The 25347-nt window shown below is 41.8% G+C and overlaps 1 protein-coding gene and 1 non-coding gene across 3 annotated transcripts in view; both read right to left on the bottom strand.

Moving 5' to 3' along the window:
* Positions 1-25347, bottom strand: part of ACYP2 (acylphosphatase 2) — a 343289-nt gene that overhangs the window by 260772 nt on the left and 57170 nt on the right. The window lies entirely within an intron of this gene.
* LOC112132160 (U7 small nuclear RNA) lies at positions 13248-13309 on the bottom strand. Its single transcript, XR_002913968.1, has one exon. It is a non-coding gene; the product is annotated as a U7 small nuclear RNA (small nuclear RNA).

Consider the following 25347-nt stretch of genomic DNA (forward strand, 5'->3'; position numbering starts at 1 on the left):
ACAGATTTGAAATAACACCTACTCTCCTGCGGTTCTGGCACAAAATGTGTCAGTGAAGCCTGCAATTAGGAAAATTAATCTTGGCCTGTCTTGCCACAAGATGGTGACGTCAATTATATACATCCAGAGCAGAAATGTGTCCCAAAAACGGGTTTAGAAAACAGTTATCCAGCCTTGCTTGGTGCCTTAGTGCCTTGGTGCCTTTGCAATGTCATCTAAATCTTTGTCACTGATGATAACACGAATAATATCTACTGAAAACTGCAATATAGTTTATTTTAGTCTTCACAACAGTCTTATGAGGTAGACACTATCATGGTTCCTATTTTACTGATGAAAAGAGGTTAAATAAGTTGCCCAAGATTACACAGCCAGGTAATGGTAGAACTTGGATTTGAACCCAGCTCTCTCAGACTCAGATGTTCACTCTTTTGACTAGGATTGGCTATATAATTTGAAGGGTCCATTGCAAAATGAATGTGTGTTGCCCCCTTATTCAAAAATTATTAATAATTTCAAGATGGTAATAACGAGGCATTGAACCAATGGGTGCAAGCCCTTCTAATCACAGGGCCCTGTGTGATTGGACAGGTCATACACCCCTGAAGATGGCCCTGCTCTTGGTCATATCACTTTCCTCCAATGTGGCCTCATCCCCATGCCTCAACCTAATTCAACAAATATTTTGTCGAGGCCACACCTCTACTGAAAGAGGTCTTATGTTGATCCATGAGAGATACAGATTCAGCCTGGAGACAAACAACATGTATTTCTCAAGCAACTTTTTTTTTTTTTTTTTTTTAGACAGTCTTGCTCTGTCACCAGGCTGGAGTGCAATGGCACAATATCAGTTCACTGCAACCTCTGCTTCCCAGGTTCAAGTAATTCTTCTGCCTCAGCCTCCTGAGTAGCTGGGATTACAAGTGTGTTCCATCACACCCAGCTAATTTTTGTATTTTCAGTAGGGACGGGGTTTCACCATGTTGGCCAGGCTGGTCTCGAACTCCTGACCTCAAGTAATGCACACGCCTCAGCCTCCCCTCAAATTGCTGGGATTACAGGTGTAAGCCACTGCGCCTGGACCTTTTTTTTTTTTTTTTGACAGGGTCTGGCTTTGTCACCCAAGCTAGAGTGCAGTGGCATGATCACTGCTCACTGCAACCTCTGCCTGCTGGGCTCGAGCAGTCCTCCTACCTCAGCCTCCCAAGTAGCTGGGACTATAGGCATGTGCCACCATGCCCAACTAATTTTTGTATTTTTTTAGAGACTGGGCTTTGCCATGTTGCCCAGGCTGTTCTAGAGCTCCTGAGCTGAAGCAATCTACCCACCTTGGCCTCCCAAAGTGCTGGGATTACAGGCATGAGCCACTGCTCCCAGCCTAGCCAATCCTTTTGCTTGTTGAGATTTCACATCATATTCAGCAGCAGAAAGTGTTCCACAATTTTTTTTTTGGGACAGAGTCTCACTCTGTCACCCAGGCTGGAGTGCAGTGGCGTGATCTCGGCTCACTACAAGCTCCACTTCCCAGGTTCCTGCCACCCTCCTGCCTCAGCCTCCCGAGTAGCTGGGACTACAGGTGACTGCCACCACACCCAGCTAATTTTTTGTGTTTTTAGTAGAGACAGGTTTTCACCATGTCAGCTAGGATGGTCTCGATCTCCTTACCTCATGATCCACCTGCCTCGGCCTCCCAAAGTGCTGGGATTACAGGTGTGAGCCACTGCGCCTGGCCAGTGTTCCACAATTTTATGAGTTTTCAATATCAAGCCTTCTCTTTGGTTGGTCCCTAAAACCTCTCTTTTAATTAGCCTGCTTCTCTCTTAAAAACAAAACACTAACTGTTATAAGACCAACAGTTTCATATCCCCACTGCATAGTAACACACCAATACACTGAGACAGGAGGGTTTGCAGCAGAGAAAGAATTTAATGGTTGCAGGGTGCTGAGTAAGAAGATGGGAGGAGACCCTCAAATCCATCTCCCCAAGGAATTGTAGGTTGGGGTTTTTAAGGGGATCGTGGAGGGCGAGGACCTGGAAAATTGGGGTCATTGGTCGGTTGGAATAAGGGGGATGAAAGCATTAGGATGTGGAAACTGCATTCTTTGGTGAGTCAGCTCCTTTTGGGGTCCTTCAGACCAGCTGATGTCAGTAGTTTCATTGGTAGGCAGGACCTGAAGGAACATCTCAAATGGAAAACTTAACATTTTATAAAGTTCAAGTTGTTATCTATAAAGCACTTTAGGGGAACTATAATCTTGTAACAGGATCTATGAAATTCTAATACAACAGGCACTAAACAACTATGAAGAAGCAGGTCAAAGAGTGAGCTGACCTCATGATAAATGCTGAATATGCTGCAAGCTTGGTTTATTTTTATTTCTGTCCCTCCCTTCTTTTCTGATTAATTTTGTAAAGTTTATAGGGATGGTTTCACAACAACAACAAACCTTCAGCCACTTTCCACTGCAGTTTCTAGCATAAAACATGGCAGCAGATGTGACAGGACGTCATTGCAGAAAAAAAAATGGTGGTGTCATGCATTACTCCCTCCTGCTGTGATTATTTGCAGCTGCTTCACCCTAATTATGGGAAAAGGCCTCATAACCTTGTAATTGTAGGGTCCTGATTAATAAACTGTTTGCCTCCCAGGATCTTTTTTTTTGTGGGGGGGCGGGCAGGAGTGGGGGACAGCGTCTTACTCTGTTGCCCAGACTGGAGTGCAGTGGTACAATCTCAGCTCACTGCAACCTCCACCTCCTGGGCTCAGGTGATCCTCCCACCTCAGCCTGGCACTGTGCCACCACACTTGGCTTTTTTTTTTTTTTTTTTGGTATTTTTAGTAGACACAGGGGTTCGCCATATTGCTCAGGCTAGTCTTGAACTCCTGGTCCCAAGTGATCTACCCGCCTCGGCCTCCCAAAGTGCTGGGATTACAGGCATGAGCCACCGCACTCAGCCCTAGATCTTCTTTTGAAAACCTTTCCAAAACTTTCCCTTGGCACCTTTATTCAGTGGAATGTCTGGAGCTGAGAGGATGACATATTCTTGTGTCAACACATATCCTGAGAACAAAGGGAGTCTGTTTGTGGTGTGTATGGAGTAACTGTGACGTGCAGTTTACATTTCTAGAGAAAACAATGGGCTCTGTGTGTACATCTGGTGCAGGGGAGTGTTTGGAGATGGAGATCTAGAAGAGAGATCTCGTCTCTGTCCTTGATGGGGCTTTCCACTTAATTTGATGCCCAGCCCCGAACTCTCTTTTCCCTTGCTCTGCTCACCAACTGGAGCTTCTTATTTCTCATCCTCACATACATTTTTACTGTGATTCCCTTTTCCCTAAAAAATGTGGGTAGTTCCTGTTTTTAGTTTCCTCCTAATTGGGATAAGGAGGAGGAATCACAGCTAGCCCCCAACCGAGACTCTTCACACTTTAGGATTTAAATGTGGACTGCAGGGGTTGATGCATCATTACCTTTTATGAATAAGGTTAGATGCAGTTATAGATAACGTGTAAATTTGCCATGGAAGGATGTCTGGATACATATAAGTATCCAGCATGGTAGTTCTCCATCATATCAGACCCATTATCCCCTTTATATAATAAAACATTGCCTTCATGATTTTAAATGAAATTCATATATCATATAATCTAATTCCACACAGGAAAAAATTTTTTAACTAGCATAATGTCATAAGTGTAAAATAAAGAAGAAATAAAACTGGAGTTAGGGTCTATGTTGAAATAATTATAAATAGATTTTTCATTCATATCAACGCCCTGCAGGGCATTTGAAAGTCGGGCAGAACAGTTTATTTGCTCTATGGAACTGTTCCACACATCTGTCAGTCCTGGCCCCAGCCACCAAATGCCACTGAGCATGCCTTCAATCACTGTGATAACCAAAAATGCATCCGTAATTCCCAAACCATATCCAAAAAGTGGTCCTGCCCCTGTTGAGAACCACTGGTCTGAGTGCCTGTATATTGGATTCCTTTTGATTGTCCCTTGGTTAAGATATTCAGGTAATAGAATAAGATATATTATACTTGCCATCCTCCCAGGCTAAGAGTTCTGGGGTTTGGCAATCCTGAACTCAACCACTCAACCAGCATGCATTTTCTATGTGTACACAACTATTTTTAGGCCACTAGTTTTAAAATAGCAGACACACACACACACACACCCCCCCCACACACACCCCATATTCACCAAGGTCCCTGGACACATACAGTAACAAGGCTTTGGTCAGGGAGTGGCTGTGCTACGCATGGACTGATGGCTATGTAGAGCAAGGTAGACAGAGCATTTATTTTGTACTATATTTAAATTACAGGGAGGTGGAAATGGTGGGTGTGCTGATGTGGTTAGGTTCCTAAGAAAGATTGGTTGGTCTTCCACGTTGCTTCTTGGTTCTCTCTGATCTCCAACTTGGATTAGTGAAATGAGAGTCTGCATTGTAAATATGTTTTCCCTGGCCAAGGACAAATGGTAACATTTGCCTCTCTTTCGGCCTGCTGAATACAAATTTGAAGCCAAACCGGGACCCAAAGGGAATAAGGGTCCCCTCACCATTGTGCCCCTTGACACACACCCCTAATTAGGATCTATTCAAATATCATTTACCAGACACTAATAAAAATATTGAGTCCTGTCCAAAAAGAAAAAGAAAAAAAGTTGTATGTTTGTGGAAACTTCTGTGAGTCACTCTCCAGCATCTACCCTGGGTCAGTGTGTTTTGCTCCCAGAATAAGCTAAAATTTGAATGGAAGAAGAATTCTAAACAATCTAAGGAAAAACTTACACAAAATAATCCCTGTACACTATGACCTATGATATAAGATTTGCTCCTCTTAAATTATTCTGATCCAAGAGCAACGTTTACTAGCTTAACACTAAGTTTGTTTTCTGGGGGGTACAGTTCTTATATGGACCATTAAGAATCAAGTGAGTTTGGGCTGGGCATGGTGGCTCATGCCTGTAATCCCAGCACTTTGGGAGGCCGAAGCAGGCGGATCACCTGAGGTCGGGAGTTCGAGACCAGCCTGACCAACATGGAGAAACCCTGTCTCTACTAAAAATACAAAATTAGCAGGGTGTGGTGGCACTTGCCTGTGATCCCAGCTACTTGGGAGGCTGAGGCAGGAGAATTGCTTGAACTCAGGGGCGGAGGTTGTGGTGAGCTGAGATCGCGCCACTGCACTCCAGCCTGGGCAAGAAGAGTAAAACTCCATCTCAAAAAAAAGAATAAAGTGAGTTTGAAGCAATGGACTGGAGACAAAAAATGAATTCCAGAACTGTGTGAGGTGTCTCATGCCTGTGGTCCCAGCAACTTGGGAGGCTGAGGCGGGAGGATTGCTTGAGCCCAGGAGGTTGAGGCTGCAGTGAGCTGTGATCATGCAAGTGTACTCCAACGTGGGAAATAGAGCAAGACCCCACTCTAAAAAGAAAAAAATGCATTCTAAGTGGGGAAACAATTTATTCTTTCATGTATGTGCTCATTTGATACCTCACCCAGCTTAAACTCACTTATATTATGTTGCATGTACCCTCAGCTCCCTTGCCCCCTCTGACACTGAGATACTCACTTGACTAAACAATGATCTTTGTAGAAGAAAACATTCCCCATAGTCCGGTCGTACACCTGTGCAGCCAAATGCAACTAGTGAAGAATCAAACCATACTAAGAGATCTCACTTTAAATTCATGATCATAAGTTTTGAGTAGGCCCTTAATGCTGCTAACAATCACATTGCATTTCCCTGGCCCTTTTATTCTCCCACTCTCCTGGGTGACTATTTCACACCTTCTCTGTCCTCAAACTTCAAATACTTACGCACCTCCCCTCATCATTCTGATGCCCTTGCTTCCTATTTCACTGAGAAAATAGAATGAATCAGAAGAGAGCTCCCACAAACACCCACCGCTGCATCATGCCCATATTCTGGGCTTCCTTCCTGTGACTGTAGAGGAACTCTCTGTGCCCCTAGAAAAGGCCACCGCTGGCCGGGCATGATGGCTCATGCCTGTAATCCCAGCACTTTAGAAGGCCGAGGCAGGCAGATTGCATGATGCCAGGAGTTCAACACCAGCCTGGGCAACATGGTGAAACCCCGTCTCTACAAAAAATACAAAAAAAAAAAAAGAAAGAAAGAGAGAGAGAGAGGAAAAGAAAAGAAAAGAAAAAAAGAAAATAAAAGGCCACCGCTTTCCTTGTGAACCAGACACCACCTACTCAAGGACATCACTCCAGCAATTCTCCTCTCAATCACCTGCATCAGCTCATCCCTTTCCCCTGGATCTTTTCCACCAATCTATGAACATTATTTCTCCCATTTTTGAAAAACCCTCTGTTGACCCCACTTCCTCTTTCAGCTACTACCTCCATTTTTTTCTTTCCTAGGGGTTGTCTATATTCCCCATGTCCAATATCTCTCTAAAACCTAATATAGTCAGTTATTTATCCAATCCACTTCAATTAAATTACTCTTGTCAAGATCTCCTCCACTTTCCTGTTGCTATATCCAACAGCCAAGCCTTAATTTTCATCTTACTTGATCAGTTAGTGGAATGTGATTACTCTTTCCTCCTAAACCACTTTCCATATAGTTTTTAGAAGGGCACTTACCTAATCTTTCCCCTATTTCTCTGGCTGCTCATTATCAGTCTTCTATGTTGGGTCCTGTTCATCTCTCTGACCTCCAAAACTTGGAGCGTCCCAAGATTCAGCCCTTGTACCTCTTCTCTTTTCCATCTTCACTGACTCATTTGGTAATCTCCTCTAGTCTCATGACTTGAACTATCATCTAGGATGTGCTAACAGTGTCCAGTCTGATGTCTCCCCTATACCCTAGATTCACATATCCAGCTGCCTCCTTAATATTATCACTTGAATAATAGACATCTCAAGTTTAACAAGTCCTAAACGGAACTCCCGATTGCTGCTTGTCACTGCCGTACCACCAAATCCTGTTCCTTTTCTTCTCTTCCCCAGTTGCAGAGTTCAAAGCCTTGAAGTCATACTGGATGCTTCTTTTCCTCTCACACCTCACATCTGATCTATAAGCAGATCTGTCTGATTAACCTTCAGCATATGTCCAGAATCTGACCAGTTCTCACCACTTCCACTACTACCACTGCTGTCTTTTACCTAAATTACTGTGGGAACCTCCCAACTAGTTTCCCAGCTTCCATCTTTGACATGCTGAGATTCTTCTCAACACAGAAGCCTGGGCCAGGCACAGTGGCTCATGACTGTAATCCCAGAACTTTGGGAGGCCAAGGCAAAAAGATCTCTTAAGCCCAGGAGTTTGGGGCTGCAATGAGCTATGATTGTACCACCGCACTCCAGCCTGGGCAACAGAGCAAGACCCTGTCTCAAAAAACGCACACACAAAAAAACCAGAAAACAAATATAAAGCACAGAAGCCTGAGTGATACTGATAAAAACATAAATTCAAGAAGATCACTCTTCTGCTCAAAAACCCTCCAAGCCCTCCAAAGGGCTGGATGTGGTGGCTCATGCCTGTAATCCCAGAGCTTTGGGAGGCTGAGGTGGGTGGATCGAGGAGTTCGAGACCAGCTTGGGCAACATGATGAAACCCCATCTCTACCAAAAATACAAAAATTAGCCAGGCATCATAGTGCACACGCGTAGTCCCAGCTACTAGGGAGGCCAAGGTGAGTGGATTGCTTGAGCTCAAGAGTTCAAGATCAGCTTGGGCAACATCATGGAACCCCATCTCTACAAAAAATACAAAAATTAGCCAGGCATGATAGTGCACACATGTAGTCTCAACTACTAGGGAAACCGAGGTGGGTGGATTGCTTGAGCCCAGGAGTTCGAGATCAGCTTGGGCAACATCACGAAACCCCATCTCTAGAAAAAATACAAAAATTAGCCAGGCATGATAGTGCACACCTGTAGTCCCAGCTACTAGGGAGGCTGAGGAGGGAGGATCGCTTGAGCCTGGGAGGCAGAGGTTGCAGTGAGCCAAGATCACATCACTGCCCTCCAGCCTGGGCCACAGAGTGAGACCCTGTCCCCCCCCCCAAAAAAAAAGGAAAAAGAAAAAAAGAGAAGAAAAAAAATTAAAGCATAATGTAGGCTGGGAAAAAAAAAAAAAAAAAAAAAAAAACCTCCAAAGATATTTTTAGTAAAAGTTCAACTTGAAAAATTATTTTAAAGCCCTACATGCTCTGCTCACTGCCCATTCTCTCCCAGCCTCACCCTCTACTTCTTTCCCGCTTCCCTGTTCTATTCTAGGAGCACGCTCCCCACCCTTTGCTGTTCCTTGAACATTCCAGACACCTCAGGACCTTTGTACTAGCTGTTCCTGGGATGTTCTTCCCCCAGATATGACTCACTCATTCACTCACTCAACTCTTTCCCTCAAATATCTCCTTCTCAGTGAGCCCTTCCCTGTTAACCCATCTAAAATTGCAATTTCAAGCGCTCCTTTTCCCACTTACTGGCTTTATTTTTTTTTCCTGCAGAATTTATTGCCACCTATGGAACAAATGTTTATTTTATTTATCTTTTTTTTTCGCCTATTCTGACAACCAAAATGTGAGCTCCAAAAGGGTGGGGGTTTTTTCATCTTTTTTCATTGCTATATCTTAGCACTTAGAAGAGTGTGTATGTATATATATATATATAGTATTCAATAAAGATTTATTGAATGAATGAATGCCTACTGTATGCAAAGAATCACCTTTAGGTTCTGGTGAAACAGAGAGGAAAAAAGTTACTGAACACTCTGCACTTCAGGTTCCTCATCTACAAAATGGAGATAATAATAAGCCTCATGGGACTATTACAAGGATTAAATGACCAATAACTTATGTAGTGCTTGGAATAGCACCGCGCACTTAGTAAGTACTATGTTAAGTAAATAAAATACATACATATATATATTTAAATTCCTGCCCTCAAGAAGCTCACATATAGTGGAAAGTAAGATATATTTGCAAAAAATACAGAGTATGCAGTGTTAGCAAAGAAGACAGGAAAAGGGTCAACTTACCCTTAGGGTGAAAGAAGCCTTCACAGAGAAGCTAATACTTAATGTGAATCTTGGAGAATGAGGAGGTGTCTACCAGGCCAAAAATAAGGGCATCCTAGGCCAAGGACAACCGAACAAATGTTTGAATCAGGAGGCTCAGAGGTTAGAATAAATCTGTCCTCCCACCTTCCAGGAAGTGTTGATCCAGAGTTGTCTCAATATATCCAGCTTGTTTTTCCTACTTCATGCTTTAATTTCCTTATTATGTAAGGGAAGGTGTTGGTAACACTGAATATTAAATTGTAGTAATTTCACTGTGTAGGAGAGAAAGCTTCGGAGATTTTTACACCCTGGGGAAATATTTATTCCAATCTGCATGATGCACACAGTGAAAAGCACCTGCTAACTCTAAGTCACCTTCACATTCCTGAAAGTATTTTCAAGTTTCTTATAGTTTATTGATATTTATAATGTTGATATTTTCAATCTTCTGATATGACCATTGATAACCACCTAGCTTATTAAAAGTCTTACATTTCATTTGTTTCAAAAGCACTCTGATTTTGATTTTACTATATATTTTATTCACTTTTTTTAAGTTAATTAAAAGCATGTTTTAGGCTGGGCATTATGGCTCACCCCTGTAACCCCAGCACTTTGGGAGGCTGAGGGGGGATGATCACTTGAGGCCAGGAGTTCAAGACTAGCCTGGGTAACATTGTGAGATCTCATCTCTACAAAAAATTTAAAAGTTAACTAGGCATAGGAGTTCAGTGTGGTCCTAACTACTCAGGAGGCAGAGGTGGTTGGATTGCTTGAGCCTAGGAGGTTGAGGCTGCAGTGGGCCGTGATTGTGCCACTGCACCTCAGCCTGGGTGACAGAGCAAGACCCTGTCTCAAAAAAACAAAACAAGCTTGGTGTGGTGGCTCATGCCTGTAATCCCAGCAATTTGGGAGGCTGAGGCAGTGGATCACTTGAGAACAGGAGTTTGAGACCAGCCTGGGCAACATGGTGAAACTCCGTCTCTACCAAAAACACAAAAAAATTAGACAGGCATGGTGGTGGGTGCCTGTGATCCCAGGTACTTGGGAGGCTGAGGCCAGAGGATCACTTGAGCCTGGAAGGCAGAGGTTCTAGTGAGCCAAGATTGCACCACTGCACTCCAACCTGGGTGACAGAGAGAGATTCTGTCTTAGAAAACAAAACAAAACTCTAATGTCCATTGAAATATTTTCTAAAGGAGTTTTTCTCTACATTAAAAACTATGAGTTAGGTCCTTTGGCCAGAAACTCAATGTAAAATTATGTATATATTAATTAGGGACAACATTACTTCACACAACTTTGACTAAGTCCTCTTAAGTGAGTGATCTAGAAATCAGAGGAGAGGGACCTGACCATGAAGCAGTCAAGGCATCATCCAGGGAAGACCGCAGCGGCCATGTAGGAGATATCAGAGCACCACAGTTGGGTGTCCAATTTTCAGGATATGGTCCAGAAACAGTCCTGCCAATGTCCTGGGTGTGGCCCTGAGAGATCCTAGACATCCAAATGCCACTTTATTCATTTACAATGAGAAATTAAACTCTCACATGGACCAGAATTTTCTTGCTTGCCTAAATAGTGCATTTTCTCCTAGAAGTTAAGGCAAAGAGAAGCCAATTTGCCATCAGAAGACACTTTACTAACTTACCATGAGAAATCTCTATCATGGGGACAGAAACTTCAAGGTGTGAATGCTCTGGGCATTTTCTCCCTGCAGACAGCCTACATGAGAAGTCAAATCATAATCTGAATCCTGCTCAGTAGTAAGAATAAAGATAGATAATCAAATATATGGAAGTGGTCTAAAAGACCCTGTGGCACACTGAATAAGGCCCCCAAAGATGCCCACAGAAACTGGGAGTGTTACTTTACATGGCAAAAGGGACTTTGGGCTGGGTGCAGTGGCTCACGCCTGAAATCCCAACACTTTGGTAGGCCAAGGTGGGCAGAAATCACCTGAGGTCGAGTTCGAGACCAGCCTGGCCAACACAGTGAAACCCCGTCTCTACTAAAAATACAAAAATTAGCCAGGTGTGGTGGCATACTCCTGTAATCCCAGCTACTTGGGGAGCTGAGGCAGAAGAATCGCTTGAACCTGGTAGGTAAAGGCTACAGTGAGCCAAGATCATGCCACTGCACTCCAGTCTGGGTGACAGAACAAGACCCTGCCTCAAAAAAAAAAAAAAAAAAAAAAGAAATATGTATGCTAATGGTTAAGACTTTCTTTCCCCTACTCTAAGCTTGGAGAGGTACTGCCAGTTTTGTCTATATGTTTACCTGGGCCAATCAATCGTTTTTTGACTGATATCTTTAGATATATTAATATATATTTAATTATATTGTTGACATTTTAGCTGGCCTAAGAGTCAGCCTGTCTCCTTCAGGAAATTTAATATGTTTCTGCTCTGATCCTACAGTTTATTCTCAGAGGGCAATCTTATTTCCTCATTCTCAAGTCCTTAGAAGGTACATCTTCATGATTACCCAAAATGTTAACAAATTATAAGAAGGAAACATCTACCGTTGGGTTAAAGCCTGGTGCCAACAGATAAGTTTCACTCTCTTCTATAACCGAAAATTATAGGTAGCCATTCTAATCCTAGAATTGTCTGAAATTTGTCACAAATGGGTCAAACTGTGATCATGTAGATGTTTGAGTATAAATTTAATACCACTACTCAAAAGATAACTGAACAATTTGCTTTTGAAATTGTTTCTAGGCCAGGCGCCGTGGCTTGCACCTGTAATTCCAGCACTTTGGGAGGCCGAGGCGGGTGGATCACAAGGTCAGGAGATCGAGACCATCCTGGCTAACACAGTGAAACCACGTCTCTACTAAAAACACAAAAAATTAGCCAGGGATGGTGGCGTGCGCCTGCAGTCCCAGCTACTCGGGAGGCTGAGGCAGGAGAATGGCGTGAACCTGGAAGGTGGAACTTGCAGTGTGCCGAGATCGCACCACTGCCCTCCAGCCTGGGCAACAGAGCAAGACCCTGTCTCAAAAAAAAAAAAGAAAGAAAAGAAAAAGAAATTGTCTCTAGTTAGAGTCAGGGCTGGTCTAAAAAGTAGGAGAAGTGAATACCTTTGCTCATGAAATCACAACATGGTAACAACAGCTGAAATCCCCATTTTGCTGAAAAAGAAACTGGGGCCTAGAGAAGTTAAGTGGTTTTGCCCAAGGCTGGGGCTCTTAAATGTCAGAGTGTGAGGATTCAAACCTCTTAAACCTCTTAACCAGTGTCTAGGCTTTTTTTTTTTTTTTTTTTTTTTTTTTTTTGAGACGTAGTCTCGCACTGTCGCCTGGGCTGGAGTGCAGTGACATGATCTCAGCTCACTGCAACCTCCACCTCCCAGGTTCAAGCGATTCTCCTGCCTCAGCCTCCTGAGTAGCTAGGATTACAGTCGCCCACCACGACGCCCAGCTAATTTTTTGTGTTTTTAGTAGAGACGGGGTTTTACTATGTTGGCCAGGCTGGTCTTGAATGCCTGACCTTGTGATCCACCTGCCTCGGCCTCCCAAAGTGCTGGGATTACAGGCGTGAGTCACTGCGCCTGGATGAGTCTAATCTTTTAACCATTACACTATTGATATGATTTAAGAAATATGGGAAATATCCCTGTTGTAAATATACTGTCATGTGTCACTTAACATTGAGAATATGTTCTGAGAAATGCATTGTTAAGCAATTTTATCGTAGTGCAAACATATTAGACTGCACTTACACAAACCTAGATGGTATAGCCTACTACACATCCAGGTGATAGGGGATAACCTATCACTCCTAGGTTACAAACCTGCACAGCATGTTACTGTACTGAATACTGTAGGCAACTGTAACACAATGGTAAGTATTCGTGTATCTAGATATATCTAAACACAGAAAAGGTACAATAAAAATACAGTATTATAGTCTTATTTTGGGGGGCGGAGGATGGAGTCTCACCCTGCTGCCCAAGCTGCAGTGCAGAGGCATGATCCCGGCTCACTGCAACATCCGCCTCCTGAGTTCAAGCAATTCTCCTGCCTCAGCCTCCCGAGTAGCTGGGATTACAAGTGCCCACCACCACGCTTGGATAATTTTTGTATTTTTAGTAGAGATAGGGTTTCACCATGTTGGCCAGGCTGGTCTCAAACTCCTGACCTCAAGTGATCCACCCACCTTGGCCTCACAAAGTGCTGGGAGTCTTTTCTTTTATTTTGGGCTTTCTGGCAAAAACCAAAAAGCCTGCTAGACAAATTCTAAAAGAGCTGTAACACTGCTATTATAGTCTTATGGAACCACTATTATATTTGGTCTATCATTGATCAAAATGTCATTATGCGACACATAACTGTATTTCCCCATTATCTTTCAGGATATCTGAAATACTATGATTCATTTGGTCTTGACAGCATGTATTTCTGGGAAAAGTGAAGCTAACTCTTTTCAGAATCTAGGGAGAAAAAATCATTATGTTCTTTCTTTATTTCTATTACTAACACCTTACTTCAGACCACCATCATTTCTCACCTGGATTATGGCAACAGCCATCCAGCTGGTCTTCATGCTACCTTGGTTGGCTCCTTACAGTCTGTTCTCCACATTAGAGCCAGAATGATCTTCCCAAAATGCAGGTCTGATCATGTCACTCCCCTGCCTGAATGCTTTCAGGGGCTCCTGATTGTCTTCAGCATGGTCTACACTAGTGGTTCTCACACATTAGGCAAAACCTTATATAACACACAATTTTCATCATTCCCTCACTTTCCTAAAAGTAAATTCATATAGAAATGTGTGGATAGGCGAGGCACTGTGGCTCACACCTGTAATCTTAACTCACTGGGAGGCTGAGACAGGAAGTTCGCTTGAGCCCAGGAGTTCGAGACCAGCCTGGGCAACACAGTGGGACCCTGTCTCTACCAAAAAAAAAAAAAATTAGCTAGGCATGGTGGCACACAACTGAGGTCCCAAGTACCCAAGTACTCGGGAGGGTGAGGTCGGAAGATTGCTCATGCCTGGGAGGTCAAGGCTACAGTGAGCCTTGGTTAGATCACTGTGCTCCTGCCTGGGCAACAACGCAAGACCCTGTCTCAAAAAAAAAAAAAAAAAATTGCCCACAGGCACTAGTGAGGGGCCTAACCGTACTCCCACACTCATATCTCTGTGAGCCTGATTAATTTTGCAGACCTCACAAAGCTCAGACTGCTCTGAGCCACTTTTCTCTGTTAACCCTGATTAGTTTGCCTTGGGCTTTAATCCTCATAAACTGCCTAAATACCCAACACTGTACATACAATGGTTTTTCTCAATAGTCTTTGTAGAAGCCACTTCCTCTGCCTGGAGCTCTTTCTTTCCAGCTTTATCTGACTAACTCCTTCTCATTCAGGTCCCTCTTTAGAAGTGCTTTCCTGGGGCAGTATGGCCATTTTCACGATATTAATTCTTTTATCCATGAGCATGGAATGTTCTTCCATTTGTTTGTGTCCTCTTTTATTTCATCGAACAGTGGCTTGTAGTTCTCCTTGAGGAGGTCCGTCACATCCCTCATAAGTTGGATTCCTAGGTATTTTATTCTCTTTGAAGCAATTGTGAATGGGAGTAATTTATAGATTCAATGCCATCCCCATCAAGCTACCAATGACTTTCTTCACAGAATTGGAAAAAACTACTTTAAAGTTCATATGGAACCAAAAAAGAGCCTGCATTGCCAAGACAATCCTAAGCAAAAAGAACAAAGCTGGAGGCATCAGGCTATCTGACTTCAAAGTATACTATAAGGCTACAGTAACTAAAACAGCATGGTACTGGTACCAAAACAGAGATATAGACCAATGGAACAGAACAGAGCCCTCAGAAATAATACATCTACAACCATCTGATCTTTGACAAACCTGACGAAAACAAGAAATGGGGGAAGGATTCCCTATTTAACAAATGGTGCTGGGAAAACTGGCTAGCCATATGTAGAAAGCTGAAACTGGATCCCTTCCTTAAACCTTATACAAAAATTAATTCAAGATGGATTAAAGACGTACATATTAGATCTAAAACCATAAAAACCCTAGAAGAAAACCTAGGCAATACCATTCAGGACACAGGCATGGGCAAGGACTTCATGACTAAAATGCCAAAAGCAATGGCAACAAAAGCTAAAATTGACAAATGGGATCTAATTAAACTAAAGAGCTTCTGCACAGCAAAAGAAACTACCATGAGAGTGAACAGGCAACCTACAAAATGGGAGAAAATTTTTGCAAGCTACTCATCTGACAAAGGGCTAATATCCAGAATCTACAAAGAACTTAAATTTACAAGAAAAAAATCAAATAACCCCATCAAAAAGTGGGCGAAGGATATGAACAGACACTTCTCAAAAGAAGACATTTATGCAGCCAAAAGACACATGAAAAAATGCTCATCATCACTGGCCATCAGAGAAATGCAAATCAAAACCACAATGAGAAACCACCTCACACCAGTTAGAATGGCGATCATTAAAAAGTCAGGAAACAACAGGTGCTGGAGAGGATGTGGAGGAATAGGAACACTTTTACACTGTTGGTGGGACTGTAAACTAGTTCAACCATTGTGGAAGACAGTGTGGCAATTCCTCAAGGATCTAGAACTAGAAATACCATTTGACCCAACAATCCCATTACTGGGCATATACTCAAAGGACTATAAATAATGCTGCTATAAAGACACATGCACACGTATGTTTATTGCAGCACTATTCACAATAGCAAAGACTTGGAACCAACCCAAATGTCCATCAATGATAGACTGGATTAAGAAAATGTGGCACATATGCACCATGGAATACTATGCAGCCATAAAAAAGGATGAGTTCATGTCCTTTGTAGGGACATGGATGAAACTGGAAACCATCATTCTAAGCAAACTATTGCAAGGACAGAAAACCAAACACTGCATGTTCTCACTCATAGGTGGGAATTGAACAATGAGAACATTTGGACACAGGGTGGGGAACATCACACACCGGGGCCTGATGTGGGGTGGGGGGAGGGGGGAGGGATAGCATTAGGAGATATACCTAATGTAAATGATGAGTTAATGGGTGCAGCACACCAACATGGCACATGTATACATATGTAACAAACCTGCAATTTGTGCACATGTACCCTAGAACTTACAGTATAATAATTAAAAAAAAAAAAAAAAAAGAAGTGCTTTCCTCCAAGAAGCCTTCCCTGACACCAATGAGACATAACCTGCTGAACTTCCTCTGTTATAGTACATGTCACACTACGTCTGTGCCCCTTACTGCTTTGGCCACCTCCTAGAGGATGAGTTTTTTGAGGGCATAGAGTATGTTGTGGTCACTGTCACACACACAATGATTGCCACAGATCTAACCTTCATAATGAAAAAGAAAAGGAAATTGGAGAGCTTCAGTGACTAATTTGGGTGAACTTGTTTATATTTCTACTGAAGGAAACTTTGGGAAAGGAAAATAATGAGGTTGGGAGTACTAAAGGTCAGTTATTATTTTTTAGAAACATTATTTTGGAAATGTGTAAAAATGAAAAAAAATACACATATTTTGAAAGTATTAAAATGGCCTTTCGGCTGGAACCGCCATCTTCCAGTAATTCGCCAAAATAATGAACACAAGGGGAAAGAGGAGAGGCACTAGGTAGATATTCTCTAGGCCGTTTAGAAAACGTGGAGTTGTTCCTTCGGCCATGTAGATGCAAATCTGTGGCAGGCCAATTCTCCCTGACAATCGCACAGACGGGGCTGCATGACAGTCACACAGACAGGCCTGCATAGCACTCTAGTTAGACAGACAGGTTTCCATAGCACTGCCTTAACACTGAGCAAATAGTTAAACCTAGGGAAATCAGTGCCCAGACATCAAAGCTAGAAATGAAACATATGGTCAGTAGGAGCCTTGCATGGGCTTCTCCCTAACCTGGAGCAAACCAAAATAATAGAGACAGTCATACATTCCTTGTGCCAGGAGTCGACGAAATCTGAGACAAGTCAAGGTAACAGAGGCAGCTGTTTGAATAGATTCACTGGAGAGTCTAAGGCAGCTCGCCAGGCCAAGCCGTAAAGGAGATAAGATAGAAATAATCACTCCAGTATCACAGTAGACAGGCCTTGAAGGTACTGGGGCCCCCACGGTTTAATCGGACTTAGCAAGCATTTTTTGCCTCCGACCTTCTAATTGAAACAAAATTAGTTACCAATAGACTTAGGTGAATATTAGACTGCTCTTGGGCTCATAACCTCAACCTACGTAAGCACTAAGAAAATTGTAACACTTTGAAATGGTCTGGTGGAATTATCTCCAGCATTCTCCCTATATCTGGTTACAGCAATAAATTCCCTTCTTTCCTAGTTTGTCTGCTTCTCGTTATTGGTGGGCCTCGAGAAAACAAAGCCGGACCCAGCTTGGTTCTGGGAACAAATCTGTAAGAAAGGTGATATTGTAGACATCAAAGGAGTGGGCACTGTTCAAATAGGAATGTCCCCCAAGTGTCACCATGGCTAAACTGGAAGAGCCTACAATGTTCCCCAGCATGCTGTTGGCATTGTTGTAAACAAACAAGTTAAGGGCAAGATTCCTGCCAAGAGAATTAACGTGGGTATTAAGCACATTAAGCACTCTACAAGCTAAGATAGTTTCCTGAAACGCATGAAGGAAAATGATCAGAAAAAGAAGGAAGCCAAAGAAAAAGTTACCTGGATTCAACTGAAGCACCAGTCAGCTCCACCCAGAGAAGACACTGTGAGAGAACCAATGGGAAGGAGCCTGAGTTGCTGGAACCACTTCCCTATGAATTCATGCATAATACATATATACACATATGTATGTATACATATATACACATATATGTGTGTATACATATACACACATATGTGTGTATACATATACACACATATGTGTGTATATATATGTATATATGTATATATATGACCTCTGGACTGTAAAAAAAAGTAATAAAATGTAAGAAACCTGGTAAATATGACCTCAGGTAGGTCATCAAGGTAAACATCAACAGTGAGAGGTTATGCTGGTAGTATGTACCCTTGATATGTGTGATGAAAATGGTACTCCACCTCTGTCGTTTTTGTAGGAGTGAAGGGAAAACTTCCTCTTCACACTCTGAAGGTTCACTGAAAAATCAACTGACAAAGGGCAGATTTTTTTTTCTTTTTCTGAGACAGGATTTCCCTCTGTCACCTAGGCTAGAGTACAGTGGTATGATCATGGCTTACCACAGCCTCAGCTTTCCAGGGTGAAGCCATGCTCCTACCTCAGCCTCCTGAGTAGCTGGGACCACAGGCAAGCACCACCATACCTGGCTAATTTTTTTAATATATATATTTTATAGATATGAGGTCTCACTATCTTACCCAAAGTGGTCTCAAACTGCTGAGTCAAGTGATCCTCCAGCCACCAGTTCTCAAAATGCTGGGATTACAGAAGTAAACCACTGTGCCGAGCAAGATTAATAGGGGAAATGGTGTGCAAATTTATTAACGTGTGCAGGGAAGAACCACAGAGTGTTTCCCAACTATGCAATGAACTACAGATGGTTATATGCCCTTCTTTTTAGGGGAAAGGGAGATGGGGAAGAGTGGATGATTTTAGGAGAGTAGTAAATGATATTTACGGGAATTCAATGGGACCGAAGAACATACAATGGCCTGGGACAAAGTCTATTGGATCTGCTGAGAAAACAATGTGACAAAAGTCTGTCCATCCAGGTGTGTTGACAGACTTCAGTCTTTCTTCCTGTGATTTGAGTTCAGTTAATAAAAACTCAAAGAAGGTACCAGAAGTAACTGTTTTCTTCTTTGGTGGGTCTGGACTTTAAGTAGATGAGGGAACTTCAGAGAACATCATCCCGTGTTTACAGAGAGAAAAAAAGATTGAGAGCCAGGAGGCTGAGGGGAATTGCCGGGAAAGTCAGAGAGACCTTGAGGCTTTTTCTTCAATTCAGCATGTCAGAATGCCATATTTTGGAGTATTGGTTTCTAAGTCCCAACATTCTCCTCCCCTTAACCCATAAACCCAGTCTAATAATAAGAAAAACGTTAGACAAATTCCAGTTGAAGAATATTCTACAAAATATCTGATGAGTAGTCTTCAAAACTATCAGGGTCATTAAAAACAAGAAAAGTCTGAGAAATTGCCATAGCCAAGAGTAGCCCAAAGAAACATAATGACTGAGGCCAGGCACGGTGGCACATGCTTATAATCCCAGCACTTTGGGAGGCCAAGGTAGGCAGATCACCTGAGCTCATGAGTTCGAGACCAGCCTGGTCAACATGGTGAAACCCTATCTCTACTAAAAATACAAAAATTAGCCGGGTGTGGTGGCAGGCACCTGTAACCCCAGCTACTTGGGAGGCTGAGGCAGGATAATCACTTGAACCCAGGAGGTGGAGGTTGCAGCAGTGAGCCGAGGTTGTGACACTGCACTCCAGCCTGGACAACAGTGTGAGACTCTGTCTCAAAAAAAAAAAAAAAAAGAAAGAAAGAAAGAAAGAAACATGATGACTAAATATAATCTGGTATCCTAGATGGGATTCTGAAACAGAAAAAGGACATTAGGTAAAACCTAAAGAAATCTGAATAAAGTATGGACTTTTATTCATAATAATGTATCAATATTGGTTCATGAATTATAACAAATATACCAAGAAGTAGGGAAGAACAGATTTCCTCACCCATTGCAAGGTTTATGGCTGAGACCTCTATAACGAAAGACAGATTAACAAGAGAAAAGCATAACAAAATTATTTAGTATAAGTTTTATGTGACATGAGAGCTTTCAGAAATGAGAAGACCCAGAAAAACTGTGTATTTTTATGATAGTCTGAAGTATGATTGGAAGACAAACAGGTATGATGGAATGGTAACAAACTGGGAGGAATTAGGCTCGTTTGTTCAGTTTCTTCTTGGCATCCCTGTTTGATATTTCTTCCCTGGGATATAGGGCAGGACACCTGTTACATGACAGCCTTCTGGGGGAAAAGGAGGGAAAAGGCCAGAGAGTGACCCTCCAAGTTTTTATGGTCTGCTTCAGGGGAGAAAAGGGGTGAAGGAAATTCTAGTTTTTATGGCTTGCTTTAGGGGAGAAAGGCACAAGAGAAGGTCAAAGAGACCCTCCTGCTTCTGCTGTCTTCTCAGTTTTCAAACTACCCTATTTCAGGACATTATGTTCTGAGCCCCAACAATGCTAATGTTAATAATAGAGGAAACTGGCTACAGGATATATGTGAACTCACTCTACTATCTTGGCAATTTTTCAGTAAACCTCAAACTGTTGTTGGAGAATGGATAATGTTTGGTTACATGGTAAGTTCTTTAGTGGTGATTTCTGAGGTTTTGGCACACACACCACCCGAGCAGTGTACACTGTACCCAGTGTGTTGTCTTTTATCCCTCGCTCCCCTCCCACCCTTCCCCCCAAGTCCCTAAAGGCCATTGTATCATTCTTATGCCTTTGCATCCTTATAACTTAGCTCCGATTTGTAAGTGAGAACACACGATGTTTGGTTTTTCCTTTCCTGACCTACTTCATTTAAAATAATGGTCTGCAATTGTGTCCAGGTTGCTGCAAATGCCATTATTTCATTTCCTTTTATGGCTGAGTAGTATTCTATGGTATAGATATATGACTTTCTTTATTCAGCCATTGATTGATGGGCATTTGGGCTGGTTCCATATTTTTGCAATTGCGAATTGTGCTGCTATAAACAAGCATGTGCAAGTGTCTTTTTCATATAATGACTTATTTTCCTCTGGGTAGATACCCAGTAATGGGATTGCTGGATCAAATGGTAGATCTAATTTTAGTTCTTTAAGGAATCTCCACACTGTTTTCCATAGTGGTTGTACTAGTTTACATTCCCACCAGCAGTGTAAAAGTGTTCCCTTTTCACCACATCCATGCCAACATCTATTTTTTTTTTATTTTTTAATTATGGTTATTGTTGCTGGTATCATATTGTGGTTTTGATTTGCATTTCACTAATAATTAGTGATGTTGAGCATTTTTTCATGTTTGTTGGCCATTTATATATCTTCTTTTGAGAACTGTCTATTCATGTCCTTAGCCCACTTTTTAATGGGATTGTTTGGTTTTTTCTTGCTAATTTGAGTTCCTTGTAGATTCTGGACATTAGCCCTTTGTCAGATGCATAGTTTGCAAAGATCTTCTCCCACTCTGTGGATTGTCTATCTGTTTGTTTGTTTGTTTGTTTGTTGAGACAGAGTCTCGCTCTGCCACCCAGGCTGGAGTGCAGTGGTGCAATCTCAGCTCACCGCAACCTCCACCTCCTGCGTTCAAGTGATTCTCCTGCCTCACCCTCCCAAGTAGCTGGGACTACAGGCGCCTGCCATCATGCCTGGCTACTTTTTGTATTTTTAATGGAGATGTGGTTTCACCATGTTGGCCAGGCTGGTCTCAAATTCCTGACCTCAGGTGATCCTCCTGCCTCGGCCTCCCAAAGTGCTGGGATTACAGGCATGAGCCACCATGCCTAGTCAGGGTTGTCTGTTTACTCTGCTGATTATTTCTTTTGCTGTGCAGAAGCTTTTTAGTTTAATTAAGTCCCATCTATTTATCTTTGTTTTTGTTGCATTTGCATTTGGGTTCTTAGTCATGATGTCTTAGACTAAGCCAACGTCTTAGACTAAGACAATGTCTAGAAGGGTTTTTCTGATGTTATCTTTCAGAATTTTTATGGTTTCAGGTTGTATATTTAAGTCTTTGATCCATCTTGAGTTGATTTTTTTATAAGGTAAGAGAGGAGAATCCAGTTTCATTATTCCACATGTAGCTTGCTAATTATTCCAGCACCATTTGTTGAATAGGATGTCCTTTCCCCACTTTATGTTTTTGTTTGCTTTGTCGAAGATCAGTGGCTGTAAGTACTTGGCTTTCTAGGTTCTCTATTCTGTTCTGCTGGTCTATGTGCCTATTTTTATGCCAATACCATGCTGTTTTGGTGACTATAGCCTTATAGTATAGTTTAAAGTCAGGTAATGTGATGCCTCCAGATGTGTTCTTTTTGCTTAGTCTTACTTTGGCTATATGGTTTCTTTTTGGTTCCATATGAATTTTAGGATTTTTTTTTCTAGTTCTGTGAAGAAGGATGAGAATGGCATTGAATTTGTAGATTGCTTTTTACAGTATGGTCATTTTCACAATATTGATTCTACCCATCCAGGAGTATGGGATGTGTTTCCATTTGTTTATGTAGTCCTCAATTTCTTTCAGCAGTGTTTTGTAGTTTTCCTTGTAGAGGTCTTTCATCTCCATAGTTAGGTATATTCCTAAGTTTTTTTGTTTTGTTTTGTTTTGTTTTGCAGCTATTATAAAATGGGTTGAGTTATTGATTCAATTCTCAGCTTGGTTGCTGTTGCTGTATAGCAGTACTACTGATTTGTGTACACTGATTTTTGTATTCTGAAGCTTTACTGAATTCACTTATCAGTTCTAGGGGCTTTTTGGATGAGTCTTTAGAGTTTTCTAGGTATATGATCATATCATCAGGAAACAGCAACAGTTTGATTTCCTCTTTAGCAATTGGATGCCCTCGATTTCTTTCTCTTGTATGACTGTGCTGGCTAGGACTTGCGGTACTATGTTGAATAGAAGTGGTGAAAGAAGGCATCCTTGTTTTGTTCCAGTTTTCAGGGGGAATGCTTTCAACTTTTCCCCACTCAGTATAATGTTGGCTGTGGGTTTGTCATATATGGCTTTTATTACCTTAAGGTATGTCCCTTCTATGCCAATTTTGTGAGGGTTTTAATAATAAAGGGATGCTGGGTTTTGTCAAATGCTTTTTCTGCATCTATTAAGATGATCACGTGGTTTTTGTTTTTAATTCTGTTTATGTGGTGTATCACATTTATTGATTTGTGTATGTTAAACTGTCCCTGCATCCCTGGTATGAAACCCACTTGATCATGGTGGATTATCTTTTTGTGTGTGTGTGACAGAGTCTTGATCTGTTGCTCAGGCTGGAGTACAGTGACGGGATCTTGGCTGAATGCAATCTCTGCCTCTCAGGTTCAATTGATTCTTCTGCCTCAGCCTCCTGAGTAGGTGGGACTACCGGCGCGTGCCACAACACCCAGCTAATTTTTTTTTTTTGTATTTTTAGTAGAGATGGGGTTTTGCCATGTTAGCTAGGACTCCTGACCTCAGGTAATCCCCCACTTTAGCCTCCCAAAGTGCTGGGATTACAGGCGTGAGCCACCGCACTCCGCTGGATTATCTTTTTGATATGCTGTTAGATTCAGTTAGCTAGTATTTTGCTGAGGATTTTTGCATCTATGTTCATCAAGGGATATTGGTCTGTATTTTCTTTTTTTGTTATGTCCTTTCCTGGTTTGGGTTTTAGTTTGATACTGGCTTCCTTGAATGATTTAGGAAAGATTCCCTCTTTATCTTTTGGAATACTGTCAACAGAATTGGTACCACTTCTTCTTTGAATGTCTGTTGAATTCAGCTGTGAATCCATCTGGTCCTGGACATTTTTTATTGGCAATTTTTTTTTACCATTTCAATCTCACTGCTTGTTATTGGTCTGTTCAGAGTTTCTATTTCTTCCTGATTTAATCTAGCAGGATTGTATGTTTCCAGGAAAAAAACTTTAAGTTTATTTTTAAAAATTTGGCAAAAATACACACAATACCCAAAAATGGTGTATAAATGCAGTAAGCCCGTGAAAGGATACTCAACACCTTTAGTCACAGACAAATGCAAATCAAGTCACAGTGCAATACTATTAGCAATACACTAAACTGGTTAAAATGTAAAAGACTGGAAAACTCAAGGGTTCATGTGGATATAAAGCACCTGAAATTCTCAAACATTGACTACAGGAAAACAAAATGATACAATTGCTCTAAAAGTCAGGTTGGCTGTCATCCCAGATACTCAGGAGGCTGAGGCAAAAGGACTACTTGAGCCTAGGAGTTTGAGACCAGGCTAGACAACATAGGGAGACCCCTCTCTTAAAAAAAATTACTGTGACATTTCTTATAAAGTTAAACACATACTTTCCATAAGAGCTACCAATTTCACTTCTGGGTAATTACTCAAGAATAATAAAATACATGGTCACAATCCACACACACACATAAAATGTGAAATGAAATGATCAACAATAAAAAAGCATAATCACCTGGAAGTTAACAATTCTTTGAAAGGTTATGAGGCTATGCATGCTGGGTATAGGAAAGAAAAAATATTTTTTCTTCTACCCTTTTTGGTCAGGCTGGGTCTCAAAAACAAAAGACAGATTAACAAGAGAAAAGAATACAAATTTATTTAATGTAAGTTTTATATGATATGGGAGCCTTAATAAGGAAAACCAGAGCTGAAGAAGCAGTTAAACCTGTGTGTTTTAACACTAGGTTTGATGAAGATTGGAAAGTTGTGAAAAATATGATAGGACAAAAGGGGTATGAGCTAAGGAAAATAAACTGGGGAAACAGCAAGGCCTGTCCATTCGGATTCCTCTTGGGGGGCGTCTCTCCATCTTCAGAGACAAGGGCAATGGAGAGGGCACCTCTTGCCTGAGAGTCCTACAACCTGCTTCAGTGAATGGTCAGACAGTCCTTTCTGCATCTACCACTTCTCAAATTCCTTCAGCTTAAATTTTAAATATGGGCCTGGCACAGCGGCTCATGCCTGGGTAATCCCAACACTTTGGGAGGCTGAGGTGGGAGGGTTGCTTGAGCTCAGAAGTTCAAGACCACCCTGTGCAACATAGGGAGACCCCACATCTACTTAAAAAAAAAAAAATTAGCCGAGCATGGTGGCACCTGCCTATACTCCCAACTACTCGGAAGGCTGAGGCAGGAGGACCACTTGAGCCCATAAGTTCAAGGCTGCAGTGAGCTATTATCATGCCACTGTACTCTAGCATGGGTGACAGAGTGAGACCCTGTCTCAAAACAAAACAAAATAAAAGCCCAAAATATTAAATATGACAGGTCACCATATTTTGGGGTAGCGAATCCTGAACTCTGTCAGGGGTAAGATGTCATGATATCTACAACTTCTCAAATAATTTAACAAAAGAAAAAAGGAAGGAGGGAATGAAGGAAAGAAGGGAGGGAGGGAAGGAGAGAGGGAAAAAAGTAAATGTGGCAAGACATTCAAAATTGGTGAATCAAGATGACAAATATATGAGTTGTATTCTTGCAACTTTTCTATAGATTTGAAAATTTTCAGAATAGGAAGTTGTGGGGGAAAGCAAGCTCAGTAATACCACTGGTAAGATGATAGGGATTTCTCTAGGGGTCATTTTTTTATT

This window comes from Pongo abelii, chromosome 12 (genome assembly GCF_028885655.2).
Source record: "Pongo abelii isolate AG06213 chromosome 12, NHGRI_mPonAbe1-v2.0_pri, whole genome shotgun sequence".
NCBI classification, from domain to species: domain Eukaryota; kingdom Metazoa; phylum Chordata; class Mammalia; order Primates; family Hominidae; genus Pongo; species Pongo abelii.